Raw genomic sequence first — 10,233 nt, 5'->3', positions numbered from 1 at the left:
TGTTTTGGAAGGCAAGGCGCAACATGGGTTGGCTCACTAGGCACTTTGGCAGTCCAGTTGGAGAGGTGGTCGGACCTTGGTCAGTTGGTGGCACATCCCGCAGTTTAACTGGTCTATGTAAAGAGGGGCCGGATCACAGATCCAAGGAATAGTCGCCTAAGGCAGACACCTTGATTTAAAAAAAAAAAAAAAAAAAAAAAAAAAAAACCTATCCAGAGAACCTACTTTAAAAAAATTGTCTATATAGCGAGAGCATTACCTTGAGGAGTACTTTTCTTTCCGATGTACTTTAACGAAGATTTTCGAGTCGATTAGCCTTCAGAACTGTTGAAGCACCTACTTGAAGCTCAAAACAATATCCTTGTCCATCTGCATAAAAGAATGTGAAGGAAATTAATCATATGACGACAACCAGTCACAGTAACTTACAGGTTTCGCCAACTCTTTGGCCTTCTCATCGTCAAAACCAAGTGCAGCTAATATCTTATGTCCCGCTGCTTCCTTTTCTGACCAAATGTCTAGTAGCATATGTGCCGTCGTTACTTCCCCACTTTCACCTGATTTTAAATTCTATTCAGTCAAATAATATTGTAACAGCTAAAATGTAGCATAATTATGTCACGGAGAACAAAAAACTACGGTTATAATTTTTCATGACAGCAACTAACTTGGCATCTATAATATCAAAACTACAATTCAAGATCCGCCAGTTTCGATGTTCAACTGTGAATCCACTAAAGAGTAGATTTATCGAGATTTCAATATGACATAAATGGCGTGTGACTGATACAACATAGCTTGCTAGCATGAAGAATACAAAAGCGGATTAGTCAGATGAGAGACTTCACAGATCATAGAAAATGACAGTAGTGGTTTCAATGTTTCCAAGGAAAAAAATAAAATAAACTGATAGAGAAATTAAGATAACATGATGGAGGATTTTTACCAGGGGAAAAAAATACAAAAAAAAACAAAGTACATGGGTAGGGATGTCAATTAGACTCGCCGGCTCGGGCCGCTCGTGGCTCAGCCCGAAAAAAGCCCGAGCCAGCTCCATCGAGGCTTGGGTCGAGCCCCATTTTGAAGTTCTAATTAAGGCAGCGCTTGCCAATTTAAAAAATAAAAATAAAAAAAATACCGAGCCGGCTTGGGCTCGGTAAAAGCTCGGGTCGAGCCTTCTTTTTTTAGCTAAACTTTTGCTCAGCTCGACTCGACTCGGACTCGAAAAAACCCCATTTGATTTTACTCGAGCCGAGCTCGAGCCTTGAGTTTCGGCTCGCGAGCCGACTCGACTTGACTCAACTCGACTCGTCTCAACTCGACTCGTTGACATCCTTAGTACATAGTACCCAAGGACCATACCCAAAATCATGAAACTTCCCAGTATACCATCTCATTCCCTTCTGACTTCCGATACCCTGTTCCCTCTTTATATTGTAATATGTCTCCATTAGTTTTTAACTTAGCTCTCATTCTAAACCAGCAACAGGATCTAACTAGGCAATGATAGCCATTGTTAAGGGCAGCAGAAGATAAATATTATGCGCAAGTGTATCCTAAACATTGTTATATTTTTAGCAAAGTCACGCAACGCACTAAATCAGTAGTGTTACCAATTGTTATTTTATAATAATCAACGATGACTAGATGCCATAACAGACAATTGAATTGAGCAATTATGTAAGTAATGGACAAGGCCAACCTGACTTCAATTTCTCATCTAACACCCAATCAAGAGCCCTCTGAGCCGGTTCAGTCAAGGGAGGATGCTCAGGACTGAAGAAATACATGTCAGATTTTCCAAGCAATTTCATAGTTTCTTCTCGCCTTGGAAAGTGTAATATCATTTTCCCTTAAAATCTTTGCAGCCAAACTAGTTCAACACAACAAAGCCTTCAATAGTTATCTAGGAATGGATTTACAGATATAAATTGTTAATGCATAAAAATATCAAAATAGTTTAGGAATATTACATAAATGTGCATTTTGATTACAATTCAATTTATTTGGAAAACAGGTCCCCAAACTTAAATCTTTGTAGTAAGTGAGTCTCCAAAAATGGATTCTTCGTCCAAAACTGTTGCTAAAACATCACGACTCATTCTTGGAGGAAATGGTGGCTAATGGCTGCCCCACCCATCCACTTTTCCACAAAGGCTTTTGACCAAAATTTTTGTAATAAAAAAAAAATGTAAACAAAATTGTTATGGTCGAAAATACCTCCCTCATTTGCGAACCAAGAAAAAGAGAAATAGAGAGAAAAAAGAGGAGGAAAAAAAAAAAGAAAAAAAGGAGTCCGGATCCGCCGCCTACCGACGACCCGGACCTATCCCACTTTGACCTCTCTGGACACACCACGATCAGCCGGAGAAACGCCATTTTTTGGAAGGTTAGACATGTTCTCTATAAACAATTTCTTTGAAAATGTGTAAGTTTGAATGTTTAAGATTTGAATGAGTTAAATTCAATTTCTTATGGTTAAAATGGAAAAAAAGATCGAATTTTAGGTTGAAATGTTGGAAAAATTGAAAAAATGAGACGGAGCTCTCCGAAAGTGGAGTTTTCCGGCGAGCTCCAGGCCGCCAGGTCGAAGGTCCATTACGGACCACCAGGTGGTTCGTTACGAACCATCAGGTCCGGGTTCGGACCATTTGGCCCGTCCGGACTCGACAATGGTTCATATTTTTATTTTTTTTCATGAATTTATTTTAATTTTTATGTTAAAAAATGTAATTAAATATGAAATAAATAATATATTAAGATAATGGACGAAATATTTAAAAATAGATTAAATAGAATTTTAATTTTTTTTTGACTTAAATATATGTTTAGTAATTAAATATGCGAAATAAATAATAAATATATGTTTAGTAATTAAATAAGTTTAGCAATTAAATATATGAAACAAATAAGATACATTTTAAGAAAATTAAAATAATTAATTATGGAAACAATTAATATAATTAATTAAAGAAATACTTAAATGAAAATATTAATATATTTTAATTCAAATAAATAATCGAAATAGAGTAATTAAACATGAAATCAATAATATACATAATTAACGAAATATTTAAAGAATAAATGAAATTGAATAATAATTTTCTTACTTAACCAATTAAGATAATTAATTCAAGAAATAGTAAAACGAAAAATTGAATAAAATATTATAATTTTTATTCAAATAAATAATCGAAATTTCATATTAAATATGAAATGAATAATATACAAAATTAACGAAATATTTAAAAAATAAAATAAATTGAATAATAATTTTCTTACTTAACCAATTAAGATAATTAATTAAAGAAATGGTTAAATGACAAATCGAATTAAATATTATTATTTTTATTGAAATAAATAATCGAAATAGAATCATTAAATATGAAATGAATAATATGCATAATTAAAAAATATTTAAATAATAAATTAAATTGAATAATAATTTTCTTACTTATCGAGTTACGAAAATTAATTAAAGAAACAGTGAAATGAAAAATCGAATTAAATATTTTTATTTTTATTCAAATAAATAATCGAAATAGAATAATTAAATATGAAATGAGTAATATACGTAATTAATGAAATATTTAAAGAATAAATTAAATTGAATAATATTTTTTTTACTTATCGAATTAAGATAATTAATTAAAGAAATAGTGAAGTGAAAAATCGAATTAAATATTATTATTTTTATTCAAATAAATAATCGAAATAGAATAATTAAATATGAAATGAATAACATACGTAATTAAATAAATATTTAAAGAATAAATTAAATTGAGTAATAATTTTATTACTTAACCAATTAAGATAATTAATTAAAGAAATGGTTAAATGAAAATTCGAATTAAATATTATTATTTTTATTCAAATAAATAATCGAAATAGAATAATTAAATATGAAATGAATAATATACGTAATTAACGAAAATTTAAAGAATAAATTAAATAGAATAATATTTTTTTTACTTATCGAATTAAGTTAATTAATTAAAAATAGTGAAATGAAAATTCGAATTAAATAGTATTATTTTTATCCAAATAAATAATCGAAATAGAATAATTAAATATGAAATGAGTAATATACGTAATTAATGAAATATTTAAAGAATAAATTAAATAGAATAATATTTCTTTTACTTATCGAATTAAGATAGATAATTAAAAAAATGTTGAAATGAAAAATCGAATTAAATATTATTATTTTTAATGAAATAAATAATCGAAATAGAATCATTAAATATGAAATGAATAATATACATAATTAACAAAATATTTAAATAATAAATTAAATTGAATAATAATTTTCTTACTTATCGAATTAAGATAATTAATTAAAGAAATAGTGAAATGAAAAATCGAATTAAATATTTTTATTTTTATTCAAATAAATAATCGAAATAGAATAATTAAATATGAAATGAGTAATATACGTAATTAACGAAATATTTAAAGAATAAATCAAATTGAATAATAATTTTTTTACTTATTGAATTAAGATAATTAATTAAAGAAATAGTGAAATGAAAAATTGAATTAAATATTATTATTTTTATTCAAATAAATAATCGAAATAGAATAATTAAATATGAAATGAGTAACATACGTAATTAACGAAATATTTAAAGAATAAGTTAAATTGAGTAATAATTTTCTTACTTAACCAATTAAGATAATTGATTAAAGAAATGGTTAAGTGAAAAATCAAATTAAATAGTATTATTTTTATTCAAATAAATAATCGAAATAGAATAATTAAATATGAAATGAGTAATATACGTAATTAACGAAATATTTAAAGAATAAATTAAATAAAATAATATTTTTTTACTTATCGAATTAAGATAATTAATTAAAAAATAGTGAAATAAAAAATCGAATTAAATAGTATTATTTTTATTCAAATAAATAATCGAAATAGAATAATTAAATATGAAATGAGTAATATACGTAATTAACGAAATATTTAAAGAATAAATTAAATAGAATAATATTTTTTTACTTATCGAATTAAGATAATTAATTAAAGAAATGGTTAAATGAAAATTCGAATTAAATATTATTATTTTTATTCAAATAAATAATCGAAATAAAATAATTAAATATGAAATGAGTAATATACGTAATTAACGAAAATTTAAAGAATAAATTAAATAGAATAATATTTTTTTTACTTATCGAATTAAGTTAATTAATTAAAAATAGTGAAATGAAAATTCGAATTAAATAGTATTATTTTTATCCAAATAAATAATCGAAATAGAATAATTAAATATGAAATGAGTAATATACGTAATTAATGAAATATTTAAAGAATAAATTAAATAGAATAATATTTCTTTTACTTATCGAATTAAGATAGTTAATTAAAAAAATGTTGAAATGAAAAATTGAATTAAATATTATTATTTTTAATGAAATAAATAATCGAAATAGAATCATTAAATATGAAATAAATAATATACATAATTAACAAAATATTTAAATAATAAATTAAATTGAATAATAATTTTCTTACTTATCGAATTAAGATAATTAATTAAAGAAATAGTGAAATGAAAAATCGAATTAAATATTTTTATTTTTATTCAAATAAATAATCGAAATAGAATAATTAAATATGAAATGAGTAATATACGTAATTAACGAAATATTTAAAGAATAAATCAAATTGAATAATAATTTTTTTACTTATTGAATTAAGATAATTAATTAAAGAAATAGTGAAATGAAAAATTGAATTAAATATTATTATTTTTATTCAAATAAATAATCGAAATAGAATAATTAAATATGAAATGAGTAACATACGTAATTAACGAAATATTTAAAGAATAAGTTAAATTGAGTAATAATTTTCTTACTTAACCAATTAAGATAATTGATTAAAGAAATGGTTAAATGAAAAATCAAATTAAATAGTATTATTTTTATTCAAATAAATAATCGAAATAGAATAATTAAATATGAAATGAGTAATATACGTAATTAACGAAATATTTAAAGAATAAATTAAATAAGATAATATTTTTTTACTTATCGAATTAAGATAATTAATTAAAAAATAGTGAAATGAAAAATCGAATTAAATAGTATTATTTTTATTCAAATAAATAATCGAAATAGAATAATTAAATATGAAATGAATAATATATGTAATTAACGAAATATTTAAAGAATAAATTAAATAGAATAATATTTTTTTACTTATCGAATTAAGATAATTAATTAAAGAAATAGTGAAATGAAAAATTGAATTAAATATTATTATTTTTATTCAAATAAATAATCGAAATAGAATAATTAAATATGAAATGAATAATATACGTAATTAACGAAATATTTAAAGAATAAATTAAATTGAGTAATAATTTTCTTACTTAACCAATTAAGATAATTAATTAAAGAAATGGTTAAATGAAAAATCGAATTAAATATTATTATTTTTATTCAAATAAATAATCGAAATAGAATCATTAAATATGAAATGAATAATATATACATTCAGATAATTAACGAAATATAATTTTTAATGAAATATTAAATAATCAAATATGTTAGAATTTTTTTTGTTTAACTGTTTTAATATGTGATTAAATGAATCTATTTATTGCTTTATTAATATGAAATCTGATTGTTTAATTTTGAAGATACGATATTTTATTTGTAATATCTTGTATATGGTTTTAACATGTATTATTTTTGTAGGATGGAATATAATATGGACAATGATCTGAGAGCTCATTTGAAAAAAGTTACGACGTATTGTAACTTTTTCAGTTATGCGACCGTGATTGAGGAATTGGATGAGGAGCACATCGACGTACTCCATCGGTCGTTTTTATGGTCCTTCTATCCATTGAAGGACGTGCAGTTCTCTGGATAGATTATTGATTCGTTATTACTCTGGCTGCTTAAACCAGTCGATGGCGATCAACTTTTTTTTGCTATGGGAGATGGGAAGGTATCGAGATTCTCGATCCTTGAATTTGCCCTCATTACAGGCTTGAGATGTATAGGAGAAGAAGAAGCGAGAGCCCATATTATATCAAATAAAAGGTTATTGGATTTATATTTTGGAGGTAAATGGTCGGTTACACCACCACAGTTAGAGGACGCATTTAGGAGATGCGATCACATGTTAGACAAGCTGAAGCTAGGATTGGTGTATAAACTGGAAAGTATATTGAGGTGTCGACATCGTAGGATGTCGATTGACCTTTTTTCATTAGATATTGTTGATGATATCGATGCTTCCAACAGCTTTCCATGGGGTCGAAGATGTTACTCCGATATTCTCCATGTATTCAGGAGGGTACATACTATGCCAAAATCAGAGAGGGGCGACCACAAATATGATGTATATGGCTTTTGCATGGCTTTGCAGGTAAATATTCAGCTTAACGTAATGTGTGTTAAACTTTTTTATTAAATGTATAAATAATTTTTTTTTTAATTGTTGCAGACGTGGGCATATGAAGCTATCCCTGCTTTGGGTAACAAATGAGCGATCAGAAGGGAGACTAGCTACCCACGAATGCTTCATTTGCGAGCACATAAGAAACCATCGGCTAAAGATTTGACAGCTATCCTCGACGATCCTCAGGTGAGTAATATATATTTGCAATTTCTATTATACGTACATTAACTCGGCTCAATACATGCTCGTTAACATGTTGAAATATGATATATCAGCTCGAAGTTCATGCTGGGTTAGTTGTTTCGATGGAAGAGGGGTATCAAATATATGTACGTGAATTGCATGTTCGACCTATTGAAAACGATCCAGTGTTTGAGTCCGTTCCGAATAGAAATAGGGTACGTTTATTTAAGATCATTATTTATTCTGATTTATAATATTCATGTGTGGATTATTAATATTAATTGTCTTCTCTGTGTAGGAGCGTCATCCAGTAGAACGACGAGCACTTCCACGTAGGAGATCTCCTTCACCTCCACCGATGAGATCACCTCTACCGCCATTATCACATTTTCCGAGGAGATCTCCGTCTCCCGCACCCACCCACCTTCCACGTGGATCGCCTACACCCAGTCAGACCCATCATTCAGATGATTTCTTTGCACGCATGACTGGTATTATTAGAGAGGAGCTGGAAACGATGCGACGTGTATTTACGATAGAGGTAGTAGCACTGCGAGAGGAGATAGGGGTGCTGCGACGGGATTTTACGACAGAGGTAGTAGCACTGCGAGATGAGATTGGAGTGCTGCGACGAGATTTAGGAGAGCTTCATACTGAGGTTGCAGTATTTCGGGGCGATGTAGCAGGCTTCCAAGGTTCTATCAGAGGGAGTGTTGGGGAGACTGGTGTTTCTCGAGATTGGTGGGCAACGGCCGCAGGAATCGATGAGTTTTTTGATTCGGTACCGGAGCCTGGGAGGGAGGGGTTGGAGGTCGGGTCGGTGGTGCCGGAGGAGGTCGGGATGGCCGGGGTGGAGGTGTCGGAGGAGGTCGGGATAGCTGGAGCGGAGGAGGCCGGGGTGGAGGTGCCGGAGGAGGCCGGGATGATAGAGGGGTTGGAGGGAGGGACAGATAGGAGTGCCGGAGGGGGTGACCGAGGAGGTAGCGGAGGGGACACCAGAGGTGGTAGTAGAGGGGGATGAGGTGGTTGCGGAGGACGAGAGGACGCCAGAGATGACGGATGATGATGTAGTATTCGTGTCGGAGGGGGCGACGGAGGTGCCGAAGGATAAGAAGCGTGCTAATGACGCGCCAGAGCTGATGGTCGGTAAAAGATCAAGATTGCCGTCACAGTACATTGTTTCCTCATACACGGCCGAGGTGAAAAGAAGGGGGTTTGTGGATGGGACGTCCCCAATCTTTTTCGCGACGTCGACCCGGTCAGACAGAAGGCGTTCGATGATTGGTTCAAATCCCTTAAGTCCAAGTAAGTATTTTATGATTTTACTACTATTTTTTTGTATTTTTTGTAACTTTTTTTCATTTTTTAGAGATAGTTATACCATCGGCTGTATGACCGTGCCCAACGCTAAAAAGTGGTTTGAAGATGTACTGACGACCTCAGCTTGGCTCGCCGATGATTTAAGTTTTTTGAGTTTTCATTTATTATATTTATAGAAGTTCTTGGTTCATTTACTTAAACGTCTCTATCTTTTTTGTTGGTGTTTTTTTTTTGTTTCAGCATATCGACTTGGCTATGGAATTGTTACGCGATCGGGCTCACATATACCCGAGATCTTATGACAGTCCTAGTCGAGTTATCCTGAGCTCTAAGTTTGTTCGTATCATAGATATTGAGCATCACGAGCTCCTAAACAAGGGGAATGAATATGTTCTGTCCGAGTACATGGTATGTGTACGACTCTGATCACAGCTGTCTGACACAAAGTCAATTGGAGCAAATACTAGAGCCAATGGCTGTGATCGTGCCCATGATGGCTAATCAGGCGATGATTCGAGTAAATGACAGATTAGCCATTGTGCGGAACATGACGAAGGCAAAACAAGAAAGATCATAAGGATTTAAAACTTCTTAATTTTAACATTTAATTTTCAGTTACATGTTATCGAACTAATATATTCTTTTTCGGTTGTAGGGGCGACTGTAGCTTATTTGCAATAAAGTACATAGAGTTTTTGAGCATTGGCCGCAATGTTGAGACAATAAATCAGTCTTGGATTGATATGCAGAGGCATAAATTAGCTTGCGACTTGTATGAATATAACTGTGATCCTTAGTGCATTGTATATTATTTTATTGAAATGTAAATGTTGTTACTTCAGTATGATTCGTATTGTAATGTAATAATTTTTTTAAATATTTAATTAACAAAATATTATTATTTTAATTTACATTGTTTTTGTGTCTGTAATCTCTCCATATTGTCAGTTAATATATATCGTTGTCTCACTTGTATTAAAAGAAAAAAAAGAAAATATTATTATTTTCATTTACATAAGTTATCGAAATATAGCAATCAAATATTAAATAAACAATATACACACTACGATAATTAGCGAAATATAATTTTTAAAGGAATATAAATAATCAAATATATGTGCCAAATGAAGATAATTAATGAAAAAAATACTTAAACGAAAACTCGAAGTAAGTGCTATTATTTTTATTCAAATAAATAATCGAAATAAGTAATTAAATATGAAATAATTAATTTTTTACTTAACCAATTAATATAATTAATTAAAAAAACTTAACCAATTATACATTTATTATACTTAACCTATTTT

At 29.4% G+C, this 10,233-nt stretch overlaps 1 pseudogene; it reads right to left on the bottom strand.

Annotated features, from left to right (window-relative positions):
- Positions 1-235: 235 nt before the first annotated feature.
- On the bottom strand, positions 236-2,379 carry LOC111403757 (annotated as a pseudogene).
- Between the last annotated feature and the right edge of the window lie 7,854 nt (positions 2,380-10,233).

This window comes from Olea europaea, chromosome 1 (assembly GCF_002742605.1).
Source record: "Olea europaea var. sylvestris chromosome 1, O_europaea_v1, whole genome shotgun sequence".
NCBI classification, from domain to species: domain Eukaryota; kingdom Viridiplantae; phylum Streptophyta; class Magnoliopsida; order Lamiales; family Oleaceae; genus Olea; species Olea europaea.
This window is presented reverse-complemented; position numbering and strand designations above follow the sequence as displayed.